This window comes from Bactrocera oleae, chromosome 2 (assembly GCF_042242935.1).
Source record: "Bactrocera oleae isolate idBacOlea1 chromosome 2, idBacOlea1, whole genome shotgun sequence".
In the NCBI taxonomy this organism is placed as follows: Eukaryota; Metazoa; Arthropoda; class Insecta; order Diptera; family Tephritidae; genus Bactrocera; species Bactrocera oleae.
The window spans coordinates 91,417,764-91,442,552 of NC_091536.1; the positions used below are offsets into that span (position 1 = coordinate 91,417,764).

Genomic DNA, 24,789 nt, shown 5'->3' on the forward strand with positions numbered 1-24,789 from the left:
GACGGTTTTTGACTCAAAATTTATTTTAACGCTTAAGGAAAGCATGTTGCCATTAAAGATAAAAAATTTTTTTAAGTTGATAACTTTTAATTGGCTAAAAGAGGACTCTCCACAGCTTCTAGAGCACTTATCAAAAATATGTTAAATATGTTAAAAAAAAATTTTTTTTCCAAAAATCGTCTTTTTTTATGGTCTACAAATTTTACACTCAGACTAAGCAAAAAAAAAAACTTTTTTTCACTCCACCCTAGTATATATTAGATTTTGTTAATTGTAGGAAGAAATGCCCGACTAACAGTTGTGTTATCTATCTTATCATTGCCTTAGTTAAAGACGCTCAAAATAGTCTTATACTTGTATCGCATGTTTACGACCCACTTTTACCTACAAACTTCCATTCCGTTTCTATAGACAATTATGCAAATATGTCTTCAAGCCATTCTTGATCTTGCCGAAAACAACTTTAAGCCAAACTAAATCAAATACTTTTCAAACGTTAACAAATAATGTCGATATATCTACTTGTATTTGTATACCCTGCACAGGTTTTATTAAGTTTGCTACGATTTTTGTAACACCCTGAAGGAAACGACAGGGACTCTATAGAGTATTTATATAAATTATCAGCATGACGAGCTAAGTCGATTTAGCCATGTGCGTCTGACTGTACATATATGAATTACTACTCAGTTTTTGAGATATCGATCTGAACAAACTTTTTTATTTGTCGGAACAGCCGATATCGGACCACTATACCATATAGCTGTCATACAAACTGAACGTTTGAAATCAAGTTCTTGTAAGCTTTGCTTTTATGAAGTGTATTATAGCTTCGGTACAACCGAAGTTAACAGTTCTTCTTCTTCTTTATATATGTAAGTAATTGTTCATATGTTCATTTGACTCGGTTACATTCAAACTTATGTTCAACTACTTGTATAATAGTAACTCCTTCCAAAACCGGTAGCAATCTTTTTTAGTATTTTTAAATGTCTCATAAATCAATAAGTTGGGTAGGAGGCGGGCTTATAATTCAGGTATATTTATTATCATGCATTTCTAAATATTTATTTTATGTAGGGCGGTATGTTTATAATCTTAGTGTTGTTTTGAGTGCAGACGTCAAACTTTTAAGTTATAGTATTGCTTTCGTATAAATCTTGCGTCTCTTAATCATCAAAGTTAATGTGATGAGTTGGTAACACATAACACAACTAAGTATGTAAAGTAGTATTTATGTGCCACCTCTCACCGGTTTACACTTTAGAACCGACCTTCAATTGGAATTTCGTTCATTTCAAACTTCAAATGTAGAACATTCGCCACAGTGTAAATAATTGTAAATAATTTCATGAAGGGCTCCCGAAGAGACATACCATACATAAATACCTTCAAACATTCCATGCCTTCTATTAGTCAAGGTAAACAAGACCTCATATGCTACAACATAACTATAACACTGTACATCAGATGGACGCCCCACCAAGACGGTGGGATAGGTCTTATTATTTGTGAGCAAATCCAGTTTTAGTGGTATTCTACTGCGTGGATGTGTTTTGAATGATTGAAAACTTGCGTCAACAATTGTTCGCTTGTATTAATCGTCATAATCGCTTTGTTAACACCAGCGTCAGCGTATAGCAGTCGATTATTAGTTTTTGTAATTCTTTTGCTACTATTGTTCTTCTTTTTTCTAGTCGCTGATGCTGTTAGCAAGCCAATACCTCTTATTTACCTTCGATGAGAATAATTTATTTGATTAAATGTTTACCTCCAAGACAGTTGCCCGCAGGCGCACCAACAACAGCATCACACCAAAAATTTTAAAATAATCACCTTCACTTTTCATTTTGGATTTTCGCAGCCGACAGCCAGCAGTCAGCCGCTGAGTTAGGCATTTTTAGTATGCCCATATGTTGGCTAATTGCCAGCTTATGACTGTTCCAGCCGTAATTAATTTATTTACAGATTTTTGCGGTTATATACTGGAAATTCAATTATGTTGCCCAAGAAATGATTACTTTTCTAAAAAAAAATATATGTGTATATTTAAACTTGAACTTAATTTGCCACTGAGTTACCAAGTTAAGTCTTACCCGCATTTTACGGCATGACTGCCATTAATTTGAAGACCACCTCTAGATTAAATATGATTGAAGAAAAAAACAGGTTGTGTTAATTTGTATATGTCGTGCGTTGTATATGCGCGTGCATGTTGGAACACTAGGTGCCAAAAAAGGGTTTCAATACATTTTATTTTTTTATATATAAGACTTTTAAAAAATAATTATCCCAGTAAAATTTTTATTTTGAGGAAATTTAGTTTACTGGCCAATTTGGGCTCAAAAAAGTATTCCAAAAGCGAATCGGTAATATCAATATAGGAGAGAAATGCAAGACAAAAAATTTATTTCCATTTTCATTTCATATTCAAAGGGTACTAGAACATTAACAGGAAACTTTTTAATATAACTTAAATTTCTTCAAAAAAGTAACTTACAGCGTCTACCAATAGGGATAACATAATTTTACAGCTCGTGGCGGCCATGTTTGTTTACGGATTTGTGTCAAATTTTGTCAGAGTATTTAGGAAGGTTTGTCCTTTGATCTTGTCATGTTTCACTATGGTACAAGGCTTGGAAATTCTTAAGATTATTTCGCAAATTCTCGTTCTCCGGGGTCTACTGTACGAGATTTTCGCGCAAAAAATGATCATCTCAAATGGGGACCATTTATGGCTTCTGAAAATTTACCGATTGGTGTAGAGTGTGGTGTAGCGGTATCATAGGTCTTTATTTCTTTCGTAATAAGGCAGGAAATGCCATTACTATCAATAACGAACATTATAATGCGATGTTGACTAACTTTTTCCCCCAAAATTTGATGATTATTATACTAAACCAAAGATTTACGGCAATCAACCAGCAATGCTCGAGGAGCTCGAGAAGAACATTCAGCGCACTATAGCCGAATTTCTAGCCGAAATGCTTCACCGGGTCATCGAAATTGACGTAAACGAGTGGAGATATGTAAATGCCGAAATGGCATAACATCTCCATCTACATAACACAACAAAAAAAACAGAACCCAATGTTACCAAATTTGAGGGTTTTACTTCATTTTAGCATCACGTTGTTCTTATTGGTAAACCCTTTAGTAAATTAGATATGATAGGGTAAGATAATTTTAACAATATTTTTATTTTAATATTTTTTCCACTTTTCCACTGCAATAGTCGAAATGATCTGTCTTTAAACTCCACCATCAACATTGCTCATTGACATTTTATTGTTATTTTAGTTTATTTTTTTCTTTTGTTACTAAAACCCATTTGTATTGTTCCCATAAAGTTTAATTCATCTATTTTGCGTGTATTATTTTTTGACAGCTAACTTACATAGCTAGGCATAGGTTCTTCTATGCATTATAATACACGTCAGCTTTACAGACTTCAAATGTGTTCAACTATAAGAAGGTATACGGATCTATGCAAAGAACCCATTAGGAAATATAATGTATAATATAAATATGATAACTGTGCGATGATGTGCTCAGTTAAGGGGTTAGGGGTAGTCAGAATTTTCTAAAATCGATTTTTGCATTTTCTTAAAGTATAAACTAATACCTTAGAATTGTGCTCTGAAATTTGTAAATCCGACAAATACTTTTCGAGTTATTCGATACTTATAAATGTAACACAAATGTATTTTTCTCAAAAGTTTCTTTTTTGAACTGGGGACCACTGCTCGGAAATCACTCGGTAGATTTCAGTGAAATACCGCTTTTTGAAAACATGAAACATTATCAAAGAATGTTTTAATTTCGATTTTTTATAAGCAATTAACTGTTAGTTTTTTTGCGAAAAAATCTTCCTTCGGCCGCTCTTTTGATTATTAAAAAAAGGGCTTCAATCAATCGCCAGATTATCTATTAATAAAACTAGTTTTTTGTCCGATTAATTGTAAATATAAATCCAAGGATTAGTGATGGTCACAACAAGGAGCGTCGGTTGGACCTGGATCAACACAAATAGCCATTACTTTTAAAATTAGTATATTTTTTTTTAATTTCTGTCAACTCATGTCCAAACCTTTTTTAATGATGTTAAAAAATCCTTGTCTAATCAGCTATTGTCGGGTTAGCTATCCTCAGAACGTAAAACTTTAACGGTACATGAAGACCATTGCATATATGTACTTGAAATTTAAACTGTAACTTCACAGTATTATTTCTTTAATATTTCACATTTTTGAAAAAAAAGGTTTTTTTTACAAATCCGTAATATGCGGAAAATTTTCAATTTAGTTAAAACCGTTAGTACTTTACTAGCAAGTCGCACCTAAATTAAGGTTCCGGTATTTATTTTGTTTCAAATAACACGAGTTCCTAGAATCACCTAACATATTGTTTTTCCTTATTGCCAGAGTTAATTGTCAAAATTAGGCCTTTTCGATAATATAAGTTAGATTCCTCCAAATATTATCAAACTTAATAAAAGATAAATAAAGAAATCATGCCCTGTTAATACACATAATTTCGTAAGTTAAAAGCTCCGATAACTCTACAGGGTGTCCATACAATTCACATAGATTTATTTACCTACATATTTACATAACACTGTTCTTCGTATTGTTACTTTTTCGAAATTTTTTGCTTATTCATAATACCACCGCTGTCATAGCCTTTGACTTGTATGATAAACAGGAAATACTAAGGCACAAAAAGCAACATGAAGATAATAGCCAAATGACGTTAATCAATACAACGAACTCTCAAATGAAATTGAGAGTTTAAATCAATAAAAAAAATTTAAAAAAAAAAATGTGTGGTTAATGAAGTTAATTCAAACACTTGCTGTATGACTTGTATATTTTTTTATTATTTTAAGTGTTACTTGTAAGCAGCATATTCCATATAAATCAATATGGGCGCCTAATTAAAACGAATTGATTTGAATTTTTTTTTATTTCTGAAATGTGACCAACTGTGAAGCGTTCTAATTACAAATTAATATCTGATATGTTTAGAGCCCAGTGAAAAATTATAACTTTGTACTAAAAAACTATATTTTTTTTTTAATTTTCGTATAATATTTTGAAATATAAATCAATTAGCATGCAGCATTAGGGCTGCGTTTTAACCTTTTTTTAACTTCCAATCCTATTAGCCAGCTCATTCTGTATTATATAAAAGAATTACGTTTAATTAATTTCACCAAAACTCTGTAGAAATATATTTGCTTTTTCAGCTATTGTATTATTTTAGAAAAAAATTATAATGGATAAATTTTTTATACCTAGTCCCAGCGAGAGAGAGCTGCCAAGCTCTGTTCCAATGCAAAGTATACTGAGTATACAAATCTAATATCTAGTCTTATTAAGTGAGGTAAAGACTGAGTTGGATTCTGCTTTAAGGAAGTAAGCTTTTTTGTTCATTTGGTTAGGTACTGAATAGCTGAGTTCAATCATATTTATTATAGCTGATAACACGAAGATCATAGAAACATGTCAAATAAAATCAGATCATTATCAATGGTTCAGAAGCGAAAATTTCAACCTGAAAACAAATCTTCATATGTGGTCCATTTACCATAAACTGCGTGGGAGAACCGATCTGTAAAATTATATTTTTCCATAGATTAGTAGAAAGTTTTTTAAGATAAAGTTTGATCTTTATATGTCAATGAGTAGGTGCTTCGCAGCTGCTTGTTTACCACGACGCGAAAGGTTTGTCCGGCAATTTTTACCATGGAAAAAAACTGAACAACGAGTTAGATTGAAATTTTATTTTTTCCAATGGAATCATGACTACGGAATCGTTGAAAATGTTGCAGAAGTGGCACAAACTATTCACAAACCATTCAGTGAGGGTTGTGAAGATATCAAAAACTTCGTTGACATCGACAAAAAAAAAATGATTGAAAAGTTCCCGTCGTGTTGGCATCAGAGAGATAATAGAGGATCTCAATATCTCTAATGAACCTATTCAACACATTTTGCATATCTTAATCCTAAATCTTTTGCAAAAACGAAGTGAAAGCCGCGAAAGAGTTGCTTGACAACGTAGCTGAGAAACCTACATCCATCAAATGTATAAGTACTGGTGCCGAGACGTGTGTGTGTGGACCCAACATCGGTAGTAGAAATGAAAATTTAATCTTTAATTCAAAATTTTTTAATTAAATAATTCGCAATTCTGCTTGAAAGGCATGCTGTGTATGTGAGCTTACTGTGGTGATCTCGGCTGGAAGGAGTTTCTCACGTTATCTTGAAAATATCCACCCTTGGACGCATCACAATAAATTATAGCATGCTATATATAAAACTCATTTTACAATAACACACGAAACTCAATATTTTAAATATAAGCAGATTCCAACACTACACTATTGTATCAGGAATATATTTTAAGCTTAGTAACCGGAAATTGAAAATAGGTCATGTATAAAAAATAATGGAGTAAAACATGGACAACACTAACACCAACCAGCAAAAATATTTACTACTAAGAGAAAGATTTAATATCATTATTCTACATAAAGAAAGTATGGAAGATTTCGAACATCTTGAGGAAACTAAATATGATTTTAAAAGTTTCCGCCTATTATATGCTGGCCTCAAGACATTATCCATTATAATATATTTATTGTTTTTTAAGTATTTTTATTTCTCCATGAACATATGCAATATTATCTTATACATATACACACATATAAATATTTTTTTGCATTCTTTTAAGCTTCTCGTTATTTCGGGTTTACACCTGCGGCGCAGCCAATTAACACTTCTTCTCCATTTGCTTCGTGTCATCAAAACCTTCAACGGTAATTGGATATTAGCTCATTCAAAAGCGTACGTATATATTATATTTAAGACGTACGCCTAGTTGCTATCAAAGTGTAGATGAGTGGAAACTAGCAAATCTTCAAATTCCAAAATGCATGTTTAATCATTAAATAAATTAATTTCTACATCAAAATCATGATTGCCAACAAATGCAAATTTGAAACGGACGCAGGGGTGAAACTCAGTTAACTACGTAAAGATGATTAAAATCATTAAAATTTTATTTATGAAGATTTCGGCCGCACAAGAGTTATGTTTTAATTATGCAAAATCAGCTTTTTGACACTCGAATTATTCCAATACCGTTAAAAAAAAAAATTATAGATATGCTTGTAACATTAGATATTTGAAGATCATGTTTTTAATGATAATAACTTTTTTGAATAGCATATATACAATGAGTTGTAAGTGATTATTAGGGGATTAAAGTAGTAAAGTATAAAATGTCTTACAAAAGGTAATCTCTCGATAAGTAGATAATAGTTTAGAGATTTTATTTTCAATGTTCTGTTATATTTCAACGGTAATTGACACATTGTCGTGAGTTCTTAGAACACGTATAAGTCTTGTCTTCTCTCTTGAACGGTGATAACATTGAAAGTCATCGTGTTTGCTTTAAAGAGATGTCGAATAGAGATTCATCAATTTTTGGCTGATCCCTTTGGTATTAAACACATCGCTGATAGAATCAACGCAAAGTAACAGAATTTTATTCAAACAGAAGAAAAAACTTTAACTTCGGATACACCGAAAATATAATAGCCTTCGCAGCTCCATTTCTTATAGCATATAAAGAAATAAAAATATTTGTATCTGGTACGCGTATACTTGTATATAGATAAACAGACGGGCATGACCAAATCGACTCTGCGCGTCACGCTGATCATTTATACATATATACTTTATAGGGCGTGACGTTTCCTTTTGCAAACATCGTATATATGTATGTATATACTTTATAGGGTCTCCGATCTTGATCGTAAAATGGATGTTTGGAAACGAAACACAAAAAAAGGTCATTGCTGCGCTGAGTTTTGCCACAGAATAGGCTCCTCTAGGATTTTACACTGTTCTCGACACTCAAATATCCGCACTGAGAGCCAGACCATTAATCGATTAAGGAGCTAGTTATAAATAGTTTTTCTAATAACATCGGCCATAATTCTGCTCAATTATACAATACACATACTTCTGATCATTTATACATATATACATTTATATATAATAAATAATATATCTCGATTAATTTTAGGCGATACAAGCAACCGTTAGGTGAACAAAACTATTAGCAACTTGTTGCAAAAGTAGAAAAATCGAGTTAAGTTACATACATATGTACATATAATATATATGGGAATTTATTCAAACAAAATCAAATCTTTTCAAAGCTGGATACTAGTTCGAAAATCAGAAATAGAAACATACATCAGAATACATAATATATATTTGTTCAAAACTTTAAAATTATTTCAAATAAACGAATAAATATGCATAAATATACAACATGTACACTTCGTGGCGCCTCCGCAAGTGTTGCATAACAAAAACTTGAACAAATTGAGTTTACAAGTTCATTGTTTCCGATAGAAAACAATTCGTGATTCACTAATGCTGCAATAACAACAACATTGACAGAAGAGCTTATTTATTATTTCTGTTGCATTGTTGCTGGGCCACTTCATAATTAGTCAATCGGATAATCAGTCAATCAACTACAACAGCATAGTCATTGATTGAGCATCATTTCTTCGAATAGGTTTTGCTGTGTCAGTTTTTGTTGTATTTTTAACGTTGCAGCAAAGATTAGGAATTCCTATTTATGTATTAATTTTTGTCTGCAACCTTGTTGTCACGTCTCAACTTACCGCCATCGACAGCTCACGAGTTAGGAGGTGTGAATTTACCTTCGTATTTATATTAGTATTCACATGTACTCTTCGAAAACATAACCAACGGTTAATTCCACCTTAAAACCTGTATGACACATAACGTATTTTACATATTTAAATACAACACTGTTTATAGATATTTTAGAAAGGTTGCAGGATGTGTGATTGCATCCTTCAAACCAGAGATCAAGTACTCGTAAGATTTTCCGATTTTTTCTTTATATTTTTCTTACTTAATCTTTCCTTCGCATCCTCTCTAGAGCTGGACTTTCAACTAAATATTGCCGAGGATTTCCATTTTTAAACGAAACAAACTTATATTTTTCGCAAAAAAACATATATATTATATGAAAAATATACATATGGATATTGATAAGCGCTGTGTACTTCCGAGGCCGCTCCCAGAATCCGCCACTTGGCAGGCAATGACAAATCTAAACACATGGAAAAAATTCTCACAAAATTTTCAATTGTCAGAGTTCATTTAGAAGTTTCTGAAATATAATTTGTACAATAACACCAAAAGTCATACGACCATGCAAAAAAGTAGCTCGATCAGCATATATTATATTATTTAATATCAGTAATCACTGTATAACTATCCCAACAAGACATCGTACGAGTCTAAAGCATGACTCTAGATTACTTGAATAACAATGTTTGTGTGCGTAGAACCATCAATAATTTGGTCTTCAAAATCGAACAAGCCTTTTTCTGATCAAGCATATTCACCCTAAATAGGTTCCTTTAAATTCACCAAACAGTTTGTAACATCCAGAAGGAAATGTCAGAGAACATATAAAATATACCATATATATAAATGTACAACATGAAGGACGATGTCCATTTAGCCGTTTCCGTCTGTCTGTATATGTGCGAACTAGTCTCCTTTTCTCTCAAGAAGACGATTATTTTTCGAAACCGCTGATATCGGACCTCTATAGCTGCCATACAAACTGAACGATCGAAATCAATTGCTTGCGTGGAAAACTTTTTTATTTGCTGTATGAAAGGAGCTTCTTTGATATTTGTAATAGCAATTCTTTTGGGTTAGAAGGAAGCCAACGTATGATAATTCATAGGGAGGTACCCTATGATTCAAAAATTTAATATTACTAATCTAAAACCATTTGAATAGACTTCTTCAACCATCTTTCTGATAGTTCCTCAATGCTGCCCAAAGCTGTCTTAGCTATTAGTCAAGAATAAGTCTGAAAAATTAGACTCGGTTCAAAAAGTGGTTAATTGCAGCAGTTCCTTGTTTACAGAACAATTCATTTAAGTTCAAGGTCACACAAAATTTTTTCTGAATGCATAAAAACTTTCGCTTGACATAAACGCTGCCTTTCTAGAAAACCCCCATTTATGTTTCGTCAGCAACAAAGAAGTTACCAGACATATTCTGACCACAATTACTATTTAAACAAAAGTCAATGTTCGACATTGACTATTTTCGCAATTCACATCAGAGTTGCATACGCAAATGCCAAGGAAACCTTTGACTATTTAACTCAATTTTGAATAACAAAAGAAATATACTTTTCATTTTCATTCCGAAATTTTCAACTTCAACACATGGCCCATTAGCCGAAAACAAACAGGCATAAACACAAACGTACCTACATAGAAGTATCTAAACTACTTTGAAAAGTCACTCTATTTGTCGAATTCAATACAAAAGCATTAAGATCAAGAATAAGAAAAAGTGATATTTCTTAATGAGAAAGCACGAATTGCTGCAACATTGCTTGTGCTTGTTATTTTTTTCGCATTAGAAATTAGCATAACACGTAAACTAACACGCTTGTCATTTGGTAGTCAACAACAGCAACAATTTAGAACCCATTCCTGGCCAAACTTGTTTCTTCGCGTTTACAGAGAATTTGTGGGTTAAATGAAAATAGTAATTTTTTGGCTTTTGGCTGACGCATTCACAATAAAAATGCAAATTAATAAATTTCTATAAGAGATAAATAAGAAACATAGAAATAATAAAGAAACTAAATTAAAATGTTGCAGGTTATAGTATTAATAAAAATACTTTCTATCAGAAGAAACCGTAAAGCTTTATAACTGTCGCATCAAGTAAATGAGAAATGACATTTAAGGATTAATGTTTAATTAGAATATTAGTTAGTAATGGTAGTCAATAAATATCATAATTAAAGCTTCAGTAAGAATCATTGGAGAAGTTTTCGAGAACCATGAAGATATTTCGCATTAAAATACTTATAGTTTATGTATTTCTTAATAGTTGAAAGAGTGCATACATTAGTATTTATTGAGAGCAAACAGATGTCAGATTCTTATTGATATTTTTACAAAACAACACGATAGCAAGAAATGCAATAAAACAGTAACTTTCACCTATCGGTTGGAAAATTTAAGTGTATAACAGCATCATTCATACAGCAGAGACTAAGAATTCCATTTATTACAACAGCACAACTCTAGGCGAGACAGCTCAAAATTTAGTAACTGCTAGTAACAGTTTGACGAGAGATTAAATATTTTGCGTTTCATAACCACAGCACTACTGCCACTGTTCGCGTTGGTCCATGTTTTATAACAATTTTATCTTATAACCTACTAATCTATATTCATTGTTGACATAGCCTTATAATTAACTTTTTATACGCCGTCAAAATCGCTGTAAATCGCAAACTAAGCAATAGACATGCCATCTCTTTAATAACATTCATATACAATCACACTAACTATATTTTAACACAGAAACAGAGCAGTAACCATGTATGTACAAGTATATATAGATCTAGTAGAAAGATATTCATTATTTTTCCGATAGATGGCTTCAGTAATCTATATCACACCTATCATAGACTTATACCTAATATAATGTTAGAAAGATAATATTTCGTACTATAAAACCTGTTAGACAATTTACGATTGCTTGACTTAGTATTCACCAGCAAAAAGAAAATACGCCATATTTGACAGTTAAAGGTGAAAACATATGTGATTTTGGTTAAGTCGATGACGTTTTGAAAATTTTGACGACAAAGATGCACGCTCTCGAAGACCAATTGTCTATAATATTGACAAAGCAATAGAAATCGTTGACTCAGATCATCATCTAAGTAATATTTTAATTTCTCAGGAATAAACAATGCACAGTGCAGTTTGTACCCTTTTAAATAATTTTGGATACAAAACGGAAGCTCCATACAAGTATATGGGTGTCAGAAGTGTTAACACATAAAAACCTCACGGACTAAATCTATATATGAGAATCATTGCTGAATCACAACAAAATCGATCCAATTCTGAATCAGATTGTTGCTGGTGATGAAAAGTGGTGAAATTTCTAGCGAAAACGGTCTTGGTCGGTGCAAATGGGGGCTAAGCCAAATTTAACGCTCAGGAAAGTTTTGATATGTGTTTGGTGAGATTGGCAGGGGCCCGTGCAGGCTACATATATCGATAGAAACTCTTCAGAAGATCTGGTGCTTATCTAGATAGTCTTATGTATCTTTCATTACAGTTTGTACCTGGTATATAGTGATTGCTAACTTCTTTAGCCAATAACTTTGCTGGTGAAAAATTCGCTTCAAAATAAACTTGTGAAAATCGACTGTCCCAGTTTTTTGCCAATCGGGACGAAGGGATTGGCATTATAACAAACGGTGCACATTTCATAAAAATCGAAATGTTCTGACTATGCTAAGTAAAATCTTAAATTCAATGCAAAAATAATGTATTTCTGGTATGTATAGAAGCATCGTGAACATTTCAGACTCTTTATATTTGAATATATAATATTTTATTTAACTCAATTCTAAGTCTTTCCTTACTAGTTATGCACTCGTATATTAATTGTGTATCCAGTGCTCCATGGTACGCACGAATTCATTTCGCGAGAAGACGCTACAGTTTAGAATAATTCGGTCATATGACTCCACAATTTATTGATCAAGACATATTACTTTTGAGAAAGAGAAAAATCGTGGTAATTGCCTACCACAAAAGACTAATTAACTTCAAGAGTACCAACTGTAATCTGTTACATATGTGTTTATATTCAGCTAAATAAAAGTAAAGTAATTAATAATTTTTGTGTCAAAGTTTAATCATCTCCAGTAATTGTGAAGATGACATTCCGCTATTTATGCTTCGAAAAGTTGCTTGGAAGGTAGTATCGGGACAAAGGGACAAAAGGATAAATCTCAAACGAATATAATAAAAATGTTCTGAATGCCAGTAAAATCTCGATACATGTATGTATTTAATCAAAAGCAAATGTGGCCAACCATTTACGAAATTTGGGCACTAGATAACCCTAAACTACAGTGAAACATATTTATAAATTAATATAATTATAACACTTAAGATGGCATTATTAAGCACTACACAGAACTGCAGGAACCAAAAATTTACTTTATTGCTTACTAAATTGACGCCTAAAATGAAGCCAATTAAAATGTTCTCATTATTCATAAACCACATTCCAATTTTTCAATATATAGGTATTAACATAAACAACTCATGAAACATTTTCTCACTGCCCTCAAAATGGCAATGATTAAAAGTCAAGCATGATACGAATGAAAAATTAGCGCAATGACCTCTGCGACCAAAAACATATGCTAACAATATAATTAAAACAACAAAGAATTTACCAAAAAAGGCAAAATTGTGCAATAAAATAGAACAGCAGCTTACAAACGAATTCAATTTTCAATAAAAGCAATGCGGGGCATTGGTAAATATATGAACTGGTACAAAAGCATAAACAACAAAAAATATACCGTGAGCTACAAAACTTCGCAAATTAAGACGGAAAATTGCAATTCCATGCAAAAATGAACAAAAAGTGCACCAAAACAATAATGTTTATGCGCTTTTTGCCCAACTATACCGCCGTTAAATGGAGTGCAAGCGCACTTGGCCATACAGTGCGTATGAGTAACGCGCAACAAAAGCAAAATACGAGAGACAAATTGTCAATGCACTCGCTGCTGTGTCAGCTGATTTTGCTGTTTTTTTAACAGCCATTGTGTTGTTGCAGCGGTAACTCACCTGCTGGCAATGAGTGCGTGCGATTTCTGGTTCACACACACACACACACACAGACAGCCAAGCGCCGGTGCAGAAGGCAACGTCTTGACAATAGCGGGCTACCACCGCCAACCATGACTCGCACGTAGTTCACATAGCGGCGTGCAAAAGATAACGCGCTTATTGTTGTTATTGTTGGCATTCGCATGTGCGTATGTGCATGCTGGCATATACCAGGTAGGTATCTCGTTTGTGCGCTGACATTTGTTTGGCCTCTAATTGTGGTGACTTATGCGGGCAATACAAATAGTTTGATGGCATTTAGTTGACGAATTTTTTAATAGCACCGCTTTTTTTTAGCATAAATACCTTTAACACAAATATTTTGTAGGCATTTTTTTCATTTGCACCTTTGTATGATTTGTGGCCATTTGGTTTGAATGAAATTCGTGGAGTTTATTGCACTTGGGCGTTTAATACTCGCATTTTGATTAGTCTAATTTTCATAAGTAGCTACGTGTAGTTATTCATTTATTATTGAAATAGCCGAATAAGTAGTTGACTTCATTAATTTTCGGCTTTTCATTGCTACGCTTCGGTATTAACCCGAACTAATTACTTCGCAAACGAAGTGTTAAGTGCTGGTTGTATTTTATTTTATGATTTTAAACTTGAGCTTTTATTGTTGCCAAGCAATAAAAAGCAGCACAAGTGCAACATCCACAATTCCAAGCAGCGATTCACCATTGGAGAAGGGAGATTGTTGGCGTTTATTTTTAAAAATTTTCTGCATTTTTATGAAGTATTTTTTTTTTAACAACTTGTTAGTGGCTTCTGTCTGTTGCTGTTTGTCAATGGAATGCACCTTCAAAGTCTGTTTATTGCCATGTGCTTATTCGTGTAGTAGAGTGTGCGCTTGTGTTTGCTGCGCACCTCAAGCGCTTGCTTCGGCTGCAACATTTAATTACTTTACATACATTTATTGCCAATCGCTCTGTGCATTGTTTTTATTATTGTTCGTACAAATCGAAATAATATAAGCAGAATTTATGTAGATATGCACATCTTGTTTGTGGCAATCAAAACAAGTTTCATAGTCAAGCGGAAAATTTTTGTTAAATTATTGAAGAAAATCTTTGGACAGAAAAGTTGGTAAGCAAATATTTAAAAGACTGAATGCAAGAAAATATAGCGAAGAATCTCGCGTAGCCAATGAGCACAAATAAACAGTTAACGGGCTAGGTGTAGGCAGAATTTACATAAAATTTATATTTATAAGAAAATAATTTCTAAACAAATAATTTACTAGCAAACAAAATAATTTTGTTAAATTGTTTTTTTTTTCATGTCTTTGACTACATCTAACCGCTTAATGGAAATGTACCGGTAAATAATATACCCAATTTCCCTCCGCGGAATGCCAACAATTACCTCATATCAACAAGCTTAACATTTTAGTTGAGGTGATACCAGAATAGTGCTGTATATTCAAGAAAAAATATAAAATCATAAAGTTTATTTTTTGATTGCTTTGCATCGGTAAATGTAGGATAAAATAAAATCCGAAAAACCAAATTTGTTATCTTGGACGGACCAGATAACATAAAAACCGAATCTGAGATCAATTTAATAACATCAATTTTATATTGTCAATTTTAGAGAATACTTTTCTTGGGAGGTGTTTTATATAGAAATCAAAAAAATGATAAGAAATGAATAAATAATGATAAAAGACAGCTTTGAATCGTTTAGTAGGGCATATTTGAAATTTTTTAAGAAAAGTTATTACAGTAATGTATATATATTTAATACTATCAGAAAGTATATATTTCAAACAAAAAAGGCCTACCGACTTTTCTAAATGCAATACTTTGCCTTTGAGTATTTTAGTATTTTTCCCATATTAAATCAAAATAAGTGAAAAAATAAATATTTTAAATCAAACAAATAACAGCATATTTGTGACATAAAAAAGTTAATTTAACATTACGTGAAGGAAAATAATTTTTTGTTAAATATAAAAATAAATAACCAAACACTTGATTTATTATTTTTCACATAATTTTTTAGGTTATGTTAAAAATGTGTAAGTACAAAAGTTGAAATTTTTTTCATGACCAACAACTTTTCCACATAACATTTTACCATAGGGCGCGTAGTTTTGCCGGAAATCAAGATAATCCGTTTTTAACCTTTAAAAGTCAACTACTTCTCTCCGCTACCTCTTCCCGACCACAAATCGCATGTAAATTATACATTACCTTTTACTTGTATTTTTTCGTCTTTCTTTTCCAACAGTTTCATCCCACTATGACTTATTTTTGCTTTCAAAAATTATCAACGCTCGTCTATAATTTTAAAATTCGTTATTTTTTAAACTAATAGTAGTCTAAATAAAAACAACACAGGTTCCAGCATTGCACATTTCTGTATACAATAATAATAAGGATGGTAGTAATACAGAATAATAAAATGACAATGATGACAGGCTACTAAATTGCTTACGATCAGTAGCCAGTTAACAGGCATAATGCGAATTTCGTTTACCTAGCGGCGGCTATACTCGTGTTAGTAGCTATACATAATAGGAATATAAATTTTAATTATAAGTAAATTATTTACATTCGATATACTTCACTGTTCATAATGCTTATACCTATATACTTCAAAACATAAATCAATCAATTTCTTTTTTACAAACTTGTGAATTTTTAATGTATTGAACAACCTTGGCAATGGTATACGTTCACAATATTTCGAACTTTTATGTTTTTGTCTTTTTTTCTGCATATACATACAATAGATATAATATTTACGAAGATATGACACAAAATATGGCTGCAAAAAACATTCAAAATAAAGGAGAAATGTTTATAATTAAAACCAACTGATTGATGGAGTTTAAGCACAAAACTAGCACAATTTTTTAATAATTAAAACTTTCATTTTATCACAATTTATAAATATTAAAACAAAACAATCGAAACGCTAAAAATATTATTGAAATCAGTTTCTGTTATCTTAAACCTTCACAACAAATTTGTATACTAATAGTTAACAATCTAAAAAAAAATATATATTTTTTACGCACGTATTTACAAATATACATATCGAAAGACAAATATGTATATTTTATTAATTTGCACCATGAAATAATATTCTCCATTAAAAGTTCTGTCTATTACAGACGCAAACAAACTCGCTTGTCGGCATTGCATTACATGTTTCAACATAATGCTGTTGCAGTTCACTATTGCCTGTACATTTATGAAATTGTAGCTACAGGCATACACATGCATACATACTAATATGTAATGAAATGTATATGCGGCAAGTATACACATACTTGCTAGTCAACAATACCAGCCAGCGAGTGGCGGCGGCAACAGCTAAAACAAAGCAAGCACAGCAGCAGTAACAGTCAACGTTAGTAGCAGCGCTGCAAAGCGAATGTTGTTGTAGCACACATAGCTAAAATGCCAATAACTACAGTAGAAATATACGTATATTATATTGTATGTATGTATGTATAAATATATATTTATGAGCGTGTATTATAAGCGCAGTGCAGTTGCAGAGTATTTTCCATGTGTTTGTGTGCACGTGAAGATATTTATAAATACATGTATGCGTGTGTGTGTGTGTGTGTGTAATATAAACTTATAAGATCAAGCTGACACGCTCGCATATATTTATATAATTATCCATACATACATACATACGTATTTATTAGTAACGTAGCGTAGCTGTAAGTGATTAGTTTTTGATTTGCCTCGACCGCATGCGCGCAACACACTCAACAGCCATAATAACAACAAACAGTGTATAGTAATTGGCTATCATGCACTAACCGCGCACACACAATGGCTAACATAACACCAGCGCTGCTCGACGCTGCTCCTACTAGCGCGTCTAAACGCCAGGCGATAAAAGACCAAAGCAATTGAAACTTAACATATTATTAGCTGAAATTTGCTGCCACACACACACACACACACATTCAAAGATATAAATATTGTATCTTTTCAACGCTTCTAAGCACAATACTTACATATTTACATATATAATATTATGCATATCTACATGCATATATACTCAATAGTTTGCATTTTCAGCAAGCTTCGTCCACATTATTGCCATTGATAAGCATTTTTTGTTGCTAACTAAAAACTAGAACAACAAAAATCGCCTGCAAAACTTTACACTGCATAACTAATATATACGTATATGTATATGTATGTATATATTTTGGTTTTATTGGGCGTTATTGTTTTCGTTAACTACGAATTTGTGTTTCATTTCATTTTTCATGCCATACACGCCTGCCAATCATGCGCTCGGGCACTTCCTATCGCACACTACTCCACTAACATACTTAGTAGGCGAGCGTGCACACACGCAAGTGTTTGAACTCACATGTATGTGAGCTTAATTTGCAGCCACAAATTGGAATGTTTTTTTTTCAAATTTTTACGAATATACCAGAAAAGGTATATGTAAATAACATAGATATGTAACAAACTAAATTTTTGCATCTATTTATGTTGCCCACTGTGGCAATGCGTCGAAATCGACACTTGTGAGCACTCGAAATCCATAAATCTGTTTGATTTGCTTGTACTTTCATCCATGACCTTGAGTTGCATACAAACGCGCACATATATCACTGAGCTTATACAAGCACTACGGTTAAAAATTTATATATATGTATAAGCGTCTATGTGTGTGCATGTAAGTGCATTTGTGTGTGTTTATGTGTGCATAACTGTATATATGCCAGCATGCATTCACATTCACATCGACAGCGTCGCGTTTGTGTCTTAAGTCTTTTGTTTGCATAGCACATTTGCTCTGTTTTACCGTTTTATGTGTTTTATGCGCTCTTGTTTTAAGCGTTTGAGCTGCTCAGCTTGCGGTTTTCGGTTTTACTCTTTTCGGGTTCAAATCTGGCGTGTTCGAAATTCGCTGTTTTTACAATGACATTTCTTTTGTTCCAATGCCGCATAATCACACAGAGATATGTATATTCATACATTAATATAAGCATACATTTTTTTGATAAACTGTATATAATAATATGTGCTTGCTTATTTATATTTACATTCACTGGTATTTGTGTTGGTACCACAGCAGTCGTGGTAAGAGCGCTGCAACACAAAGCAACGTGCAGGAATGGCAATAGTTTGAAGTGGAGAAGGCCAGCTGATGCCACTATGACACGACTACAGTGGTTCTGGATTAGTTTGTGAGTTTGAATTGGTATGAATTTTTGCAATTTTTCTTCCTATATGAATTTACATTTCAAATTACTTTACTTCAAACTAGCAAACTTTAATACCAAAATATTTCAAACTTTTTAATATCTCATATTTAGAAGTCCAAGAATTCTGAAAAAGTCTCATCGATTTATTATGATAAATAGAAAATTTAAGGAGATATTCTAGTGTAGAATTTCAGACCAGACTTTTCAATACCATCTCCTACCCTCATTTCTCGAGTTCTACTAAACCTTACTTAAAATTTTCAGAGAATCTCCTTTATCGACCTCTCTCAAACAGTCGCCATTTTGTCAAAAAAAAATTTTTGCTTATCGCTAGTTCATACAATTGCGACATCATTGCAGATATATAATTTTTTTTTTCATTTCAGATGACTAAGAAGGTTGAAATAATGCGTGTACTCACGTGACAATTTTTGAAACACCGCACTTCATCAGCTCCCAGTTTTTTAAATTTTTAAATTTTTTTTTCTGTACTTTTGTAACACAAATAAATAACTGATAACAAAATGAAATGTTAAAATATTGATTGCCTTTTTATACGACACTTTAAAAAATACCTAAATTTCATGTCTCTTTACCCTTAAACAACAAATTTTCAAAAACACTAACTCATAACATTATCTATAATCCAAAATGATTACTAAAAAAGAAACTTCATATTTCTAGTCCTAAATATCAGATTGAAAAATTAAAAATTAATTTTTAATACAAAACAGCGTGTTTAATAATAAAATAATGAATCCCAAATACTTGGTTTTATTATAATGAACTTGTGCTGAAATAATTTCAAAAGAAATTTTTATCCGAATTAAAATATATGTATTATACTTGTATATTATTCAAAAATATATACATTAACATAAAAAAAATTTTTTTGTTGTAGTGCAAAATACTTTGCTTTAAAATTTAACGATTTTTCTTTCCTCTCCCCATTCAATCTGATCAAAATTAACGTAGTTAAAAAGTTATGACAGCCTTAAGTTTTCAAATAACCGATTTATTTGCTTGAAATACACGATCCTAAATACACTATTCATTTGTTAGTATCGTGAAACTCAAATTGTTTTATGTAAAGCAAAAACCAGACGAGCAGAACTTTATTATTATCGATTAAATATCATTTTTTTATTTTATTTCAGAAAGTATTACTCGCTATAACCACCGTCACCCGAAAGGCCTTCTTCAAAAAGGCCTAGCAGCCGCCATTTGGCATTAAAATGTCAATATCAACATTTTTTATACACACAATTACAATTATATAGTAAAGAAGAGAAATAAAGTCAAACACAAATCTCTAGTACAATAAATCGCAAAGTTAAGGCTTTTTAAGGGCTCTAGACCGGCTTAACCCTTAAATAATTTTTCAATTTTAGTTTAAAGACTAAGCGTGAATATAAGAACGTGTTTTATAAAACAAATTTATTCAATTTCATTCTGCGTAAATTACTTTTTAAAAGTCCATAAGTCTATTGTTTCCAAAATAATGATCAGGGCCAGAGTGAAGGCGACACGATGTTCTGAATAATTTCAGAAACACTAGTTTCGCGAAAAGGTATTTTGACATTCGACGTTAATTCGAGATTTTATTCAGTTCACAACAAGATTTTGTTGTTTTTGCAAATTTTGCATATTTTGGATTAAAACTTGGTATATTTTAACTTTTTCCATTCTTTTCATTTAAAATGTTGAAGCTAAAAAATAGGAAAAGTAAAATGACACTATCTTTGTCGCAAACATCATTGTTATAGGCAATTCAGACGCTCACTTAATTAAATCAAGTAATAAATTGCATAACTTTATTAAGCGGATTTCTGAAACACCTATTACACCAGCTCATCATCTGATTAGTTTTTTAGATGTTTGAAATGGGACAGAAAATTTTCTTTTGGTTTGAAATACGAAATGCCTGCCATAAACGATTTATATATATTTGAAAAACAAAAATTCCAAATAAAGGCTACCATAAGAGAGTCTTATGGCGCTGCTATCAAGTTATTAGTTAAATTAAAATTTATTGTCCGATTTTTGTATGCAAGAGATTATAGTATTATAGCGTTAGTTGGCTCTAGAATCAAATTATTTCAAAGAGTACACTGCAAGTGTTCAAACATTTTATGAAGTAGAATACCATTTATATGTGCATATGCGATTTAAAATAAGATTTTCCTAATTTTGAAAAAATGTATGCATTTTTTTAGAAAAAACATTTTTTCTCGAATTAATATTAATACCAAAAGAACGATTTTTACCAGCTAATATCAGCCGTCCAACACACAGTGCCACAAAAGTGGTGTGGCAACAATAAGCCAGCAGCTGTAAGACCAGCAACACAAACAAACCCATGAAACCAGTGAGTGTGGCCAATCGGTTACTGTGCAGCAACGCAAAGCTGTCCGCGTCGCAACGGTCGCGTCGATAATTTCAAACTAATATTTACGCTATCATTTTTTATACTTTTTATAGTACATGCGATATTAGCGTATTTAATACATCTTGTTGCCATAAAAATAAATAAAAAATTAACAATAACAACATAAAAGCACAAAGAAATTGAAACTGACTTTTGCAGCATCATCGCGGTTTGGGGCTTGTGGGGCGTGCAGTACAAAAGTCTTTAATGAATTGAAATGTTCAAAATTACTTTAAGTATAAATGCGAGATGATTCTCCAAATGCAATGAGATGGCTACGCTTAAATTTAAATTTGGTGATTTCGCAATTTTTACCAACAACAACAAACAGCACCACTTACCAACAAAATGCAGACGCAACATTGAACCAGCGATTTCCGTTGACGCCGCCGTTGCCGATTAATGCAGCTGGTTAATCCCAAATTTATTGTATTTGAAATTCCAACGAAGATGCTTTTGCTTGGTTTATGTGTTTTTACTTATTTTTATTTTGTATTTTTCGGTTTTTTACAATTTAATTTTTTGTTTGTTTTTCGCTGTTGTTTTTTGTTGCTGCTGTTCTTTTTTGTGCAGCGCCGTTGTTTGTGGTTTTCAAAATGCAGTTAGTGCCAAGACGGTGGCTTATTTATTTGGCGAGAAAATTTTTATGTGGAAAGTCGCCACCAACTGAAGATGTTTCAACGCGACTTTTAAGACGAATTTAGTACGTTTTTTATTGTTGTTGTTTTTTGTCGTTTTTTCGCAATATACGTCTTGTTGTGATTTGTTTATTTGCGGATTTCGCAGTGTGTCACACATAAAGCACTTGGAGTCGCATTCGAAATTCTGTTAGCGTACAAGGCAGCTGAGTATCGCGGATGCGCTGTGCGATTTTGCACACAATTTACAACGTTATACGGTTAAATTGTTGCTGTTGTTGTTGTTGTTTTTGGCACAATTTCGTTGTTTCGCGTCTTGGTGTTTTATTATTATTTTATATTTAATGCAAATGTTTTTGAAAATACCGCTTTTTGAGTTTTATTTTTTAAATATTGTTGTTGTTGTCGTTGTTGTGTTTAAGCACTTTAAAATGTGTAATTGTTTGGCAAAAGTATGGCTGCAATGTGTTTGCGCAATGTATTGTACAAGTTTAGTGGCTTTTTATCGCTGCTCTGAATGCTAGAGTCTACTGACTGATTGAGTGATTAACTAACTAACTGACTGATTTGAGTTTTAAGCAGCTTTTTGTGCTTTGCGTGTGTTATTTTGTTTTGTAAAATTTGTTGTTTTTTTTTTGTCTTATTTGTGCTTAATTATGTTTGCTTGCGCTGCCCATAAATTCCTTGCCGTTCACTTGACCAAGTGTGCGAATTATGACGAACGCTTACTACTTTTTGTTGTATTTTTTGTTCTGTTACAAGCTGCAGCGCGTTTTTAATTAATTTCAAATTTGTGAAATTTTTTGTGAAAAATATAGATATTTTAATTATTCCTATTCTGCTGTTATTTGCTATATTAAAAAGGCTTGCGGCACACACTCTGAAAACTGAATCTAACTGACTGGTTCGAATATTTATTTAAAATATCTGCTTTATTTAGCAGGTCGCGGCCTTTTTTGTTGTAGTTGGTTTAGAATGTCCTTAAATCGGTTTTCAGCTGTGTGTTTACTTTGTCAGCACTTTGAACTTTTTTCGCACACACTCGCTACACACCTACAAATGCACGTTTAGCAATTAACAATTTATATATATTTTTTAAATTGTTCCCAATGCTTGCTTAACTCGTTTGTCGCTGATTGCATTGACTTTTACTTTTGCTTTTTTTTTTTGCAATTTGTTTTAATAATTTTTTCTTAACGCGCACGTTTTGTCACAACGTTAAGCAGCAAAAGCAGACTGCTTGTAAATCAAAAATACATGAAAAAATGCTTTGTTACGAAAAAATTACAAACGAAAATTCTCAACACCGAAAATTGACAAGAAAAACGCCAAAATTCTGCGAATTCGTTAATTCGTTTAGAGCAGTCGAACGAGCTATGCTTTTGTTGTTGTTGCTATTTTTGTTTATTACGAGCACAACCGTCTTTTTAGTCTAGTCACTGTCACTGCGGCTGCTGCTGCTGCTGTTGTTGCTGTTGCTCACATGCACTGCTTCTGCTGTCGTCGCTGCGAAACGTTTTTATGCTTGCCGTTCAAGTCAAGTTCTGCGTCCGAATCGCTTCAGCGTCCGCATTTAACTGAATTACTAAAATGATCTGAGGCAGAAACTAAAACTGAAACTGATAGCAAAACTTGGCGTAAATTTCCATATTTGTATGTGTGTGTGTCTGCGCGTGTGTGAATGTTTGCCAGTTAGACCAGTCACATTGTAATCTGCAGAATGTGTGCTCAAGACCAAGACCAAGTCTCAGAAGACAACAGCCAACAAAGGCTAAGGCAAAGGTACACGATAAATGGCAAACTAGCAGCGCGAGCAGAAATCGCGCTCATAAAAGCTGAGAGGAGCGCCACAGCGCTGAACCATATCAAAATACAGAGCAAAACTCGCATAACAACAGAAATATAGCAACACTACAACAAAACTACAAGCGTACGCACATTAGCACAGCGCATTCGCGAAAACCAAACAGAGTGTAAAGTTGGCACTTGCAATAAACTCGGCGAATATCGCAAAAGTTGGCCTCAGCAACGGTTGCTGTTGCCGTTATTGTTGCTCTGTTGCTGCTGCTGCTGCATTCACTCGCCCACTTTGAGCTGTTGCTGCATTGAGTGCTCTCCACAGATCGATATGCGCTCATTGCATTTGTGTTGTTGTGATTTGAATACTACTTATTGTTGTTGTGTTTGTTGTTGCTGTTTTATTAGCCATCTTATTGCGACCGCTCTAATAGCACTTCTTGTGCTCAAGCCCAAACGCGGCTTCAAGTTCACTTGAATCGGCCACTTACACATCACACACATGTGCGCACACACGCATGTGCACATAAACACAAATGTTTGGATCACCTGCACACACACACACATATATATATATTATATTTGTATAAATGTACAAACCGTCAAATACTTGTATTTTCTATGACCACTTTGACCACTTTATGACTTCCCGTCACCCTCAACACCGTTGTTGTTGTTGTTGTGGCATGTGAAAAATCACTCTCACTCTTTTTTGTTGCCATGCTATTTATAATTTTCTTGTTTTCGTTCTGTAATTGCTTGTTTAAGCCGCGTTTAGTTTATTTGCTTTTGCTTCGGCGTGGCGCAATCTCAGCTTTAAAATTTTATATTTCTATTTTTTGCGAAGTTCTCTTAGCGCACAAAACTCTTATGCATTTATTTAGTGCTCTTTGGCTCTTTGTTGGTTTTTAAG

At 32.7% G+C, this 24,789-nt stretch overlaps 1 protein-coding gene across 1 annotated transcript in view; it reads right to left on the reverse strand.

Moving 5' to 3' along the window:
• LOC106623287 (serine-rich adhesin for platelets) overlaps positions 1-23,639 on the reverse strand; it is a 56,582-nt gene extending 32,943 nt beyond the window's left edge. The window contains exon 1 of the mRNA XM_036356883.2: positions 21,783-23,639. The gene's annotated coding sequence lies outside the window, so the exon portion shown is untranslated. The remainder of the gene's footprint in view (positions 1-21,782) is intronic.
• Positions 23,640-24,789: the final 1,150 nt, after the last annotated feature.